Source organism: Tenrec ecaudatus, chromosome 1 (assembly GCF_050624435.1).
Source record: "Tenrec ecaudatus isolate mTenEca1 chromosome 1, mTenEca1.hap1, whole genome shotgun sequence".
Taxonomy (NCBI): Eukaryota; Metazoa; Chordata; class Mammalia; order Afrosoricida; family Tenrecidae; genus Tenrec; species Tenrec ecaudatus.
Window position 1 is genome coordinate 306,151,525 of NC_134530.1, and position 13,600 is coordinate 306,165,124.

Below are 13,600 nucleotides of genomic sequence, written 5' to 3' on the forward strand. Positions count from 1 at the left end.
AGCAAACATGGCCACAATTCATTATGATCCAGCGCTGTGGTGGGCCTCAGGTGTCTGATGGGTGGTCAGTGCGTGACTAAGGAGTTTATAACCCCTTATTCAGTTTTCAGCCGATCCCACGTGCACGTTATCCAGTAAGTAGGTGAGAACATTTTTTCCACATTTTCCAACCACATGGCAAGAATTTGCTACTAATGGCTAGCATCTGCCTCTCCCCAATTCCTACTTTCATGGCGGGAAGGGACTTGCCAGTTCAGTACAGATCAGTAAAGAAGCACAAGTACGTCCTTGCTTACCCTGCTTATCGGGTCATCCACTCCTGCTGGACTCCACACAGATCCGGAGTCTCCCTTGGTGAGGGCAGCGTTAGACACGGAAAACAAGGAATGCCCTGCGTCTGTCTTTAACAGTGGGCTCACACCTGCCAACGATTGTGAGGGCAACGTAGAGCCGGCAGGTATTTCGTTCTGTTATACACAGTGTCGCTATGAATAGGAAGGGGCTTCACCGCACCTACCAACAACCACAACTACAAGATACAGATGAGTGTAGAACAATGCATTTCTATTTAGGAAGTTCCAAATTAAGGGTCATGCTCGGAGGTGGAGGCAGTTGAAAGGCAGAGCAGAAACCAAGATCCACGGTAAGGAGACTCATGGAAATCATAGTCCAGGATTGGCTGGCTTCCAGCCATTAACACAGTCAAGTGTCTCCGAAAGCCCCACAGACCATACTGGGTAAAGGGGCTTTCACTCTCATCCCACCCCCACCAGAGTATCACTCACTCCCACCAGGTTGAGGTCGACTCATAGCGACCTTACAGGTCAGAGCAGACCTGCCCGTGTGGGTTTCTGAGACAGTGGCACTTTACGAGAGGGGGGTGGTGGAGGGCGGGGGATAGAAGCCTCGTTTTCCTCTCGAGGAGCGGCTGGAGGTTTCGAACTGATCTCGCAGTTAGCAGCTCAATGCGTAACCAGTACGCAGCCAGGGTTCCTTCTACCAGGGATGTAGCTACGGAAAACCGTGCCTATGGCAATTAGTTTTAAATTGTTGAATGATCTCTCACAGCTGGGCATGGAAAGTGCTCAGTGGCTCGGCTTTCCGGGGGGGGGGGCCCGTCTCCCCCAGAACAGGTGCCATACTTGCCACTTCCTAGAAAAGCTACCGGCCCTCTCCGGAAAGCCACAGGAAAGGGAGATGACCCCGAGGAGGGGGAGGAGCGAGGAGAACGTGTCACGTGTTGCTTCATCCGTCTTTTCCATTGGCGCAGGGACCATCTTGCGGGGTCTGCGCAACAGCATCTCCCTGCACCTACCCCTGCCCCCAGCCCCACTCCACCCCCTCTTTTTTCATCTCCAGATCGCTAAGGCCGGAGAAAATACCGAATCAAGCGCTTAAAAGTGGACCCTGAGTGAAAGAAATTTGGGGATACATCCGTAATCCAAGGCATCTTTACATATGCATCGAACCGGCCTGGTTGATAACTTTGCTCGCTCCCTGCAGAACCAAGTGCAATCACACGATTGTCAGTCTAGGGGTCCCGAAGATGCAGACCTGGCAGAGTGTGGGCTGCGCTCAGAATTCTCTCCCCCAAGCCTGACTTCTCGTCATAGCCGGTCGCTGACTTGCACTTCGCCCCAGGAACTCATCAAAAATAAGCCACCGTTCTTGTTCTTAGGCCAGGGCCGTGGTTTGCGGTAACAATGTGGTGCCTGCGGGCTGCAATAACCACAGGGTGAGCGTGTGAGGAGCGTTCATGCCCCTCCACTTACGCGCTACGGGGACCCCCTCCTCTAACGCGGTCCCACAAAGCGGGGTAGGGCAGATTAATTTGCGCGGGAAAAGACGTTCGTCCCTTTTTCGCTGGACAAGTGAATTGCTGAGGTTTGAGCCTGTTACCCCAAGCTTGAGGGTGAAAGGGGAGAGAAAGGATGCCAATGTTGTGGTGTTACAATTAAGATTCTTTCATCTTTTCTTAGTGCTAAAGATTTATCAAAAGTGGGAAGAAAAAAAAACACAACCCAGGCCCCACTGGGATTCGAACCCAGGATCTCCTGTTTACAAGACAGGCGCTTTAACCAACTAAGCCATGGAGCCAACTTATTCCAGGGTTTCTAAAAATGCCTTTTATTTACTTTCTAGTGACAAAGGTCTTGCTATTTTTTTGTCAGTGGGGTGTGTGTGTGTGTGTGTGTGTGTGTGTGTGTGTGTGTGTGTGTGTGTGTGTGTGTGTGTGTGTGTGTGTGTAAATGGGATTGTGAGAAAAGTGCAGGATAACTACAATGGCCAGTGGAGGAAGCCCCGCCTTTCGGATTCCGAACCCACAGGAAGGGCATACAGGAGCCTGAGGACATACAGATGCTTGAGAGGAGCTGCGGGGGCGCACTTACCCTAACGTCCTTCCAACTCAGCCAGTGCTCCTCTTTAAACTTTACGAAACGCCTGCTGAGGACTCATGCAAATGTTATTGACTCTCCGAAGAGAATCCCTTCCCCACGTCAGTTGCCACAGGAGACACTAGTTCTCAAATTCCGCATAGGAAGAACAAATGTTGCCCCTACGCAGCACAACTTGAAAAGCAGTAATTGTTAAAATCTTCGAAGAGATCCTTTGTGGGGGCTTTCTTTATAGTCTTACTAGGGGATATCTTTAGCCTGGGTTGTTTGATTTTTTTCACACGTTTACATTTTTTATTAAGCCTTTAAAAATAATAATGGAATCGCATGTGTGTGTTTTTCTGCCTGGCCACGTGTAAAGTAGAGCGCAGGCAACGCAAGAAGGACCTCCCCGGAAGATGAATGGACCCCGTGGTTGGAACAGTGGACTCAGACATAACAGCAATTGTGAGGATGGTGCCGGACTGGGCATGGTCTAGTTCTGCTCTACATGGGGGTCTCTGTGGGACAGAACCTACCACGTGCCACCGAACAATAGCACAGAAGCACCCCCAGGATAGACTGTGTCCATCACCCCAGAAAGGTTCTCTCAGTGAGTGCTCCTTTTTACTGTGTCTAACTGTCCACCACTTGTGTGTCATACAGAATTAGAATCATGTTTGTTGGCCATGTTATCATTTTGACAATCCAATTGTAATGCGTGTAAACTCTTAGATTCTATGAACGCTCCCATAACAAAACCTATCCCATGCCTGTCGGTTTGCTGTTGTACTGTGGTGGGTGTGGCATGTGTGTTGCTGCAAGGCTGGATGTTAGGTCACTGGGATTTCGAATATCAGCAGGGTCACCCAAAGTGAGCCGGTTTCAGCAGCGCTTCCAGATGAAGACCAGACTATTAAGAAGAAGTGGGCTGTCCACTGGGAACCTTATGGATGGCATAGAAATATTGCCAGATACAGGAACCCTAATTAATAGAAACAAAATATTGTTAGCTATAGGCCCAGAAGATGAGCCCTCAAAATATGACTGAGACTCTGGCCATAGAGCCAGGGATGTGCATAGCCTTGTTATCGTGCAAAGTGCAATGTTTGTTGGTTGGTTGGCTGTATTTTTGCACCGTTTTTCAGTGTATGAAATCCAAGACAGGTAACGCGATAGACAGTGCACTGATTGTTTCTTGGGGTGGGGGTGTTGAGTAAGGCAAGGGAGGTGGAGAAGAGGTCCTACTGACAATGAATACGAGAAAGAAGTAAATTGTCTAGCATTGATTGTGGAGACGATTGTACAACTCTTTTTTTATATGCTTGAACTATTCACATATAGGCGAAGAACTTTGTTAGAAAAAAATAAAATATGACTGAGGCAGAGCTGCCTTCTCAAAGCAAAGACAACCATAATAACACGAATGGAGAAGAGCCTGCAGGAGCAAAGCCTTCAGGACCTTCATTTGCTCATAGGCCAGGATTCAAAACGAGAGGAAACAGCTGGAAAAAATCAATTAATCATTGGCCCTTGGAAAGTACAAATCCAGGAAACTTGAAAGTTGTCAAAAATTCATTGGAATGCATAAAACCCAAATGGACTGATTCTGGCCATTGGCGTTGGACAAGCATACGCATTCCCCTGCTGGCAATGGCAGATTCAGGAGAAATGGCATTGCGCTCATGGTCCAAAAGGGCATTTCAAGATCTCGATTGAAGTACAACGATGACTGTGATAGGACAATGTCTATCGGAATGCAAGAAAACCCATTCAATGCAACTAGTATTCAAATTTGTGCATCAACCACTAAAGCCAGTGATCCAGAATTTGACAAATTCTACCAACGTCTTCAGGCTGAAATCATTCAAACATGCAATTAAGATGCACTGATCATTGCTGGCGATTGAAATCCAAAAGCTGAAACAAAGAGGAAGGAAAAGTAGTTGGGAAATACGGCCTTGGTGATAGAAACGAAATTGGAGATCATATGATAGAATTTTATAAGACCAATGATTTATTCATAGGAAACACCCTTTTCTTTTTTATCATTTTATTGGGGGCTCGTACAACTCTTATCACAATCCATACATTCATCCATTGGGTCAAGCGCATTTGTACATTTGTTGCCATCATCATTCTGAAAACATTTGCTTTCTACTTGAGCCCTTGATATCAAATTCCTCATTTCCCCCCCTCCCTCCCCACTCCCCGCTCCCTCACAAACGCTTGATAATTTATAAAGATTATTTTTTGTCATATCTTACATGGTCTGTTGTCTTCCTCCACCCACTTTGCTGGTGTCTGTCCCCCAGGGAGGAGGTTATCGGTAGATCCTTAGAATGGGTTCCCCCTTTCTACCCCACCCTCCTGCCACCCTCCCAATATCGATGCTCTCAGCACTGGTCCTGAAGGGATCATCTGTCCTGGATTCCCTGTATTTCCAGTTCCTGTCTGTACCAGGGTACATCCTCCAGTCTAGTCAGACTTGCAAGGTAGAACTGGGATCATGATAGTGCTGGGGGTGGGGGGTGGGGGAAGCACTTAAGAACTAGAGGAAAGTTGTATGTTTCATTCTTGCTGCCCTGCACCCTGACTGGCTCATCTCCTCCCGAGACCCTTTTGTAAGGGGGAAGAAACACCCTTTTCAACAACAAAAGCAGCTACTACGTGGACTTCATCAGATGGAATATGTAGAAATCAAATTGATTACATCTGGGGGAAGAGACGATGGGGAAACTCAATATCCGCAGCTAAAACCAGGCAAGGGCTGACTGTGGGACAGGGCAGGTTGTAAATCTATGTTGAAGCTGAATAAAATTAAAACAAGTCCACAAGAGCCAAAACATGACCTTGATGTATTCCACCTGAAATTTGAGAAGACCTCAAGGACACATTGGATGCCCTAAGCACTAATGACAGAGGACCTGATGGACTGTGGGAGGACGTCAAGAACAGCATACTTGAAGAAAGCAAAAGGTCACATAAAAGAAAGAAAAGATCCATGTGATGCAAGAAGAGACTCTGAAACTTGCTTTTACTCATAGAGTAGCTAACGCAAATGGAGGAGAAGGAGGATTAACTGAAAGAACTGACAAGAAAATGTCAAAGGGCAGCTTGAGAAAACAAAGCCAACTATAATAAAATGTGAAAGACCTAGCATTCCGAAACCAAAAGGGAAGGATACGTTCAGCATATCTGAAGATGAAGGAACTCAAGAAAAATTCAAGCCTTGAGTTTCACTATTGAAAGTTCTATGGGGCATGATATGAAAGCATCAAAAGAGAACGGAAAGAATACACAGTCATTATACAAAAGACCGAGTCAACGTTCAATCATTTCAAGAGGTCGCGTGTGAACAAGAACCAATGGTACTATCGCTTCTCGGCCTTTTGGCTAAGATCAAGTGTAGTGAAGAACCAATGGTACTGAATAAAGAAGTTCAAGCTGCGCTGAAAGCAGTAGCCAAAAACAAGCCTCCAGGAATTGGTGGAACATCAATTTATGTCTTAACAAGCTGATGAAGCATTGGAAGCACTGACTCCTCTGTGCCAAGGAACTCGGAAGACAGCTTACTAGGCTAACCGACAGGAAGAATCCATATTTGTACCCATTCCAAAGAAAGGTGACCCAATAGAATGCTCAAACTACAGAATAAAAGCATTGGTATCACATGCAAGTAAAAAGTTGCTGGAGAACTCCCAACAACAGTTGCAGCAGTACATTGACAGGAACCTGCCAGAGCTTCAGGCAGGATTCAGAAGAGGACATGAAAAAAGAGATGTCATTGCTGATGTCAGATGGGTCTTGGCCGAAAGCAGAGAAGATGGGAAAGATGATCGTGTTTTGTGGGATATACAAAAGTGTTGTACTGTGATCATAGCAAACTATGGATAACCTTTGAGAAGAATGGGAATTCCAAAACACTTCATTGTGCTTGTGAGGAACGTATACAAGGACCAAGAGCTAGCTGTGTGAACAAAACAAGACAATACCCCGTGCTTTAAAATCAGGAAATGTGTGTGTCAGGGTGGTGTCCTCTCACCAGACTTATTCAATCTGTATGCTGAGCAAATCATCAGAGAAGTTGGACTATATGTAAAAGAATGGGGCCTCAGGATTGGAGGAAGAATTATTAATAACCTGCAATATGCAGATGGCATCGCCTTGCTTGCTGAAAGAGAGGAGAACCGGAAGGACTTTCTGATGAAGGTCAAGGAGTGCAACCTTCAGTATGGATGACAATCCTCACAACTGGACCGATGGGTAACATCATGGAGTGATCTCAGCTTTCAGCCACAATCAGTGCTCACAGAAGCTGCATTCAACAAATCAAGTCACGCATTGCTTGGAGCAAAACTGCTACACAAGACCTCCTTCAAGTGTTAAGAACAAGGAAGTCACTTTGCAGACTAAGTGCCCCTAACCACGGCATCTTCAATGGCCTCATATGAATGTGAAAGTTGAACATTAAGTAAGGAAGACTGCAGAATGAAGCCACTTGAACCATGGTGCTGGCGAAGAACATTGGGAGTATTTCCTGGACTCTCCAAAGAACAAACAAATCTGTCTTGGAAGAAGTACAGCCAGCATGCTCCTTGGGAATGAAGTGGGTATGATTTCAGCCCATGTACTTTGGACATGTTAGGAGGAGATCGGTCCCTGGAGAAAGACGGCATGCTTGGTAAACTGGAGGGGCAGCGAACAAGAGGAAGACCAGACTCTCGCTAGATGGATTGGCAAAGTGGCTGAAACAATAGCTCAGACATCACAATTGTGAGGACGGCTTGGGGCCAAGCAGGGGACCCTTCTGCTCTCCATAGCGTCGCTGAGTCGGCACCAGCTGGGTGGCACCAAACAACAACAAATTACGCACCCCCAAACCAACACAATTTCAACTTCTAATCTGCTGTGCTACACGGGTCGGTTTAATACGTTTCACCCCTGGATAGGTAAAATAATCCAGACAGATAATTTACACGACCTTTTAAAAATATTAGACACCAGTTTACATTACACTTTACAAAATGTCACAAGGTAACAGGGGAGATAAGAATTATAAACACTTTACACAGCCTTTATAGAAAGTGTACAGATAGGCAATTTATATCAAGAATTCCTGTTATCCTCATGACTTTATTTAGTTCATCATTTTAAAAAATCATTTTATTAGGGACTCATACAACTCTTATCACAATCCATACATACATCAATGGTGTAAAGCACATTTGTACATCCATTGCCCTCAACATTCTCAAAACATTTGCTCTCCACCTAAGCCTCTGCTAAGTTCATAATTTTTAACTGCACGAAAGCGTGAAAAATCAACTTCCTCTCACTAAGGACCCCTGGTGGCGCTGTTGAGTAGTGCTGGCGTGCTTACTATCGTGGGCCGCTGCTCCTCAGGAAGAAACACTTGGGCTCTGCTTCCTTACGATTTACAGCCCCAGAAGGATTGATTTTGAAAGCAATCGTAAATCCTACTTGGACTGCATAGTTAAGTATATGAATTGAACATTATGTTGTTGTTTTCATGTGCAGAACATCAAAGTTACTTGAAAGGACTGTCTACAATTTGCTACTAAGCACAGATTAACATCGTATCTTATAGATCAGCAAAATTGTTTTTAGATATGGGCAAGGTGGGAGTGTTATGAAGGTTTAGTGGAACCTTGAAAGAGTATAAGCTACTTTCTCATCAATAAAGATTTTTGTCTCAGGTCTTGCTGTCCTTAATGACAGCTATTCCTAAAGTTTCAATCACGTAAGTTTACCCACAGAACAAACCAGCAGGCATGTCTTCATCTTCCCTCAACTTGAAACTGCCCACTTCTGCCTCCATGTGTGATAGCTGGCAGGGAGCTCTGATCTTACCACACCCTCCACCTGGAGGAGACCCAGGACTCCAGAGTCCGTCCTCTCCTTGAGCTTGAACCACAGCCTTGATGTGACCTTGTTCCCAATGTAAAAGTGTTCACCTGTTTCTTGGTTGTATTGGGTAGTGTTGGGTTAAGACTAGGTTTTCTTGAATTGCTTTTACAATAAACCGATTTTATAATCTTGGGAAGAGGGGTGGGGAAACATTTACAGCCTTCCCGTTGCAGAAGGCCATGGATGACAGGGGAAGGCCAAGGCACATTTGTAGGAACTTCATAGGAACTAAGCCTGCGGGGATTGCCCTCTATCCACAATAGAGGGATGTGAGGAAAGTGATTACCAAACAAAGGGCATTGGAGAAATGACTTAGAAGGTCAAAAGGATAAACCTGACTTAAACAGTTAAAACCTTATCAGTTGATCCCCCTCTGATGCATGTTAGGCCAGATCTGGTTTTCAACATTTTCTCTATTTTTTTTGTTTGTTGATATTGGGGTTTTTTATCTCAGATGTGTTATATCAATGGGGGTCACCCTCTTGAATTTGTGTTTTATGTATTTTTTCTGTTCTTTATTAAATGAAACCCAGGATTGTTGAACCTATAGGGACAGCAAGTAGAATAAGGGTTTCTGGGGGAAGGGGACAGTGGTAGTGGTGGGGGTGGGCTGGGGTAAAAGGGAGCTTGTGGGGTACAGAAAGGTTTTCCCAGATTGTCCCTCCATAATCTATGCCAAATCTAAGAACACATGGTCATTGACTATAGATACACTTGGAAGAAAGCTGCTTAGAGGTTATCTCCTTAAGGATAATCGGCCCTCTATGGCAATCAGACCTTACAGTCTGTCCCACCATATAGGTGGGACCCACTCCCTGCTGATAAGATAGTTGACTGCTCCCCTAAAGGAGAGCCCAAAGACAAGGTCAAGCCAACACAAGGAGGACCAAGTTTAGGCTGCCATCTTGAATCTAGGGCTTGCCTATCTTGTCACATATTTGCCCCTAGTGCCTACCCTTCCTATTGCACGTTTACTCCTAGCTCATCCCCTTTCTGTCACAAGTATGCTCCTTCCTGTTACACATGTGGTTACCTGTAATCCGAGGGATTTGCATGTCCCCCAAAATGTATATAGGCCGTGATTGGAAATATATTCTCTCTCTCTGCATGGACCTGGCTGCTGAGATCATGGCTATCCTGCAGGTGAGCATACTACTATAAAATGTGTCTGACTCCTTTATTTTATTCTATCTTTCCTATTCTCTATGACTTTACGATGATCTTTGTTGTTGTTGTTGTTTTTATTTTACTTTACTTAAATCATTTTATTGGGGGCTCAAACAGACTTTACTATGATCTTTATATATTAGAGCCATTCAATTGCACCTACGGACCCCTCGGTTGTTAGAGGCCAGATTACTCTGACAATAGTTTAAGGTGGAAAAGAATGTTTTGAAACTGATTGTGGTAGCAAATGTAGAATACAGCTGTTTTTGACCAATTGTGAAAAATGTAAGCATAGAATGTTATGGATGAAAAAGGGAGCCAAGTTGGTTTACAGTGTGTAGTAAACAGAAATGGTTATCCAATCCCTACACTTAATCATCCAGTACATAGCTTATATTTCCCAATTGGCCCTATGTTTTTTGGTTGTTGTGTTTTTTTCTTTTGTTTCTGTTTTTTAAGTCTATGAATGAATTAGTGTTTATACATTGTTTTATTTATTATGTCTCATTTGTTTCTTTTAATCTAAAATGTTTCTCTGCCTTTTATATTTCTTATTCAATTGCAAAAAGTCAGGAGTAGAATAAACTACATTATGAGTTTATCAGATTGTTTCTTCACAAATAGATTGTAACTAAAATTCTTTGGAAGAATGTTACATAGATGGTGTGCACTTATTTTACATAATGTTATATACTACGGAGAACATGTAACTTTCAGCTTATTTCATTGTTGATAATGATAAATGTGATTCTTTGGTTATGGTAGTGACGATCAGATCTGCCACTCTGAAAATACATTTCCCCACCATAATGAATAAATCGATTAGAGAGTAGTAATTTCGGAATTTATTCCCTACTAGTCTTTGCTCCCATATCTGTAGCATTCATTGATTCATCTTTGCCTGAGCCCGTTGTTACCTGGGTGTAGGAAAATGGTGATGTCTTTACTTATTAGGTAGCAATTTTCTGTGCAGAACTCATCCCTCCCCTCATTGTCTCTTTCCTAGTACCACTATAGATGTGTTTTATGACCTTGTTGTTAGGTACCATGGTGTCAGTTCCAACCCATGTCAACCGTATGTACACCAGAGTGAAACACTGCCTAGTCCCGTGCCATTCGCAACAAGTCTTCTTATGTTTCAGCCCCTTGATGCAGCCATGGTGTCAATCCTCCTTGAGGGCTTTCCTCTTTTTTGCTGCCCCTCCACTTTACCAAGCACGCTGTCCTTCTATAGAGATTGGGTTTTCCTGACGCCATGTCCAAAATCTCACCAGCCTTGCCTCTCAGGTGTATTCCGGCTGTCCTTCTTCCAAGACCCATTTGTTTGTTCTTTTGGCACTCCATGTGCTTTTGGTATTCTTCACCAGCACCATGATGCAAATGCATTGAATCTTCTGCGGTCTTCCGTGTTTGATGCACAACTTTCACATGTATATAAGGCAATTGAAAATATCATGGATCAGGGTAGGTGCACCTTAATCCTCAATGTAACCTTGCCTTTCAGCACTTTTAAGGGGTATTGTGCAGATTTACCCAATGTACTGAGTCATTTCATCTCTTGATTGCTGTTTCCATGAGCATTGATTGTGGATCCAAGCAAGCTGAAATCCTTGACAGCTTCAAGCTTTTCCTGTGTTTTTCAGGATGTTATGTATTGGTCTACTTGTGAGGATTTGGGTCTCCTTGACATTGAGTCATGATCCAAACTGAAAGCTGCAGTCCTTCCTCTTCATTGTCAAGCGCTTCAAGTCCTCCTCATTTATAGCAGGCAAAGTTGCATCGCAGGTTGTTGTTAAACCTTCCTCCAATGGCGATGCCACATTGTCCTTCATAAAGTCCATCTCTTCTATTTGCTCAGTGTATGGATTAAATAAGTATGGTAAAAGGATGTAACCCTGAAGCACACCGTTCCTGCTTTGAAACCACTCAGTAACCCCTTGTCCTGTTCCCACAGCTGCCTCTTGACCCATGCACAGGGTTTGCATGAGCAAAATTAGGGGTGCTGAAATTCCTTTCTTCTCAGGGTTATCCAGTTTGTTGTTACCCATGTAGTCGAATACCTTTTATCATCAATAAAACCCATGTACACATCTTTCTATTATTTGCTTTCAGCCAAGGTTCATCTGACAATTTTTACTTGCATATTATTAATGACACTGATCTATAATTTGAGCATTCTGTTGGATCACCTTTCTTTGGAATGGGTACAAATATGGATCTCTTCCAGTCAGTTGACCAAGTAGCTCTCTTTTAAATACCCAGAAATAGGTGAGTAAGTGCTTCCATTGCTTCATCAGCTTGCTAAAATGTGTCCATTGGTATTCCATCAATGCCTGGACCCTTGTTATTGACTAATGCTTTCAGTGCAGCTTGAACGTCTTCCTTCAGGATGATTGGTTCTTGCTTTTGTGTTACTTCCTCAAATGGAATGTCTACTAGCTTGTTTTGGTACAGTGACTATATTCGTTCCATCTTCTGTTGATACTTCTGCATCATTCAATAGTTTGTCCACTGAATCTTTCAATCTTGCAACTCGGGGGTTGAATGTTTTCGGAGTTCTTTCAGTTTCAGATAATGCTGAGCATGTTTTTCCTTGTTGGCTTTATAACTAGCTGTTTGCACATTTCATTATAATATTTGATTTTGTCTTTTGAGCTTTCCCTTGAATTTTCTGTTCGGCTCCTTAACTTCATCATTCCTTCTATTGCCTTAGCTACACTACATTTAAGAGTGCGGTTCAGATGTTCTTGATGTTATTCCACAACTCATCAAACCTTCTGTTATTAGTGTTCGATGCATCATATCTGTCCTTGATATGTTCTAAAATCCAGGTAGTATAGACTTAAAGTCATATTTTTGGCTCTTGTGCACTTGTTTTAATTTTCTTCAGCTTCAACCTGAACGTACATATAAGCAATTGGTGGTCTATTTCAGTCAGCTCCTAGCCTAATTTTAGCTGCTAATATGAGCTTCTTCATTATTTCTTCCCACAAATGTAGTAGATTTAATTTCTGTGTATTCAAGCTAGAAAAGCCTATGTGTATACTTGCCATTTTTTGTGGTTGAAAATGGTATTTGTTATGAACAAGTCATTGGTCTTGCAAAATTCTGTCATACAATCTCCACTTTCATTTCTATCACCAAGAACATATTTTTCAACTACAGTTCCTTCCCCCTTTGTTTCCAACTTTTGGATTCCAATCACCAATAATTATCAATGCATCTTGATTGCATGTTTGGTCAATTTCAGACTGAAGACATTGGCAGAATTCTTTAATTTCTGCATCACTAGCTTTTGTGGTTGATGTATACATTTGAATGATAGTTGTATTAATTGGATCTCATTGAAGGTGGATAGATATAATCCTATCACATATAGCACTGGACTTCAAGACAGATCCTGAAATGTCCCTTTTGAAGATGACTACAATGCCATACTTCTTGATTGTGTCTTTCCCAGCATAGTAAACCATATGCCCATCTGATTCAAGATGGCCAATACCAATCCATAGCAGCTCACTAACACCTAGGATATCAATCGTTCTGCATTCCACTTCATTTTTGATGACTTCCAATTTTACCAGATTCATACTTCATACAAGTCACTATAAGTTCCAATCATTAGTAGATGTTTGCAGGTGTTTCTTCTCATTTTGAGTCATGCCCCATCAGCAAATGAAGGTCCCGAAGCCTTTACTCTCACAGGCTTTACTGCATTCACACCATTATGTTTGACGTGACTTTGAGAAGTCAGCTCTTTCTCACTCAGATTTTGAGTGCCTTCTGACGTGGGAGCCTTATCTTCTGACATTATCTCTGACAATGTTCTGCTTCTTTTCATGAGGTTTTCAGTATCTGACAATGTTTCTATTCTGTCCATGAGGTTCTTTTATTTGCACAGTTTGGGCATCTATGGGAATCAAATTGTGTTCCTTTCAAAGGCTGAGTTTGGGGAACAGAGAGCCATCTGAAGGGGCAAGATCCAGGCTGTGGGTTGAGTTGAGTTGGAGGTAAGCACACAGATAGTTTTGCTGAATGATGCCAAAGTACTCTCTCTGAGGAACTGGGCCATTCTTGACTCCCGCCAACACAATAGAGGAACTGATAGGTGGTAAATGGGAATCCAG

At 43.2% G+C, this 13,600-nt stretch overlaps 1 non-coding gene across 1 annotated transcript; it reads right to left on the reverse strand.

The window, feature by feature from the left end:
- Positions 1-2,023: 2,023 nt before the first annotated feature.
- TRNAT-UGU (transfer RNA threonine (anticodon UGU)) lies at positions 2,024-2,097 on the reverse strand. The gene has a single exon. It is a non-coding gene; the product is annotated as a tRNA-Thr (tRNA).
- Between the last annotated feature and the right edge of the window lie 11,503 nt (positions 2,098-13,600).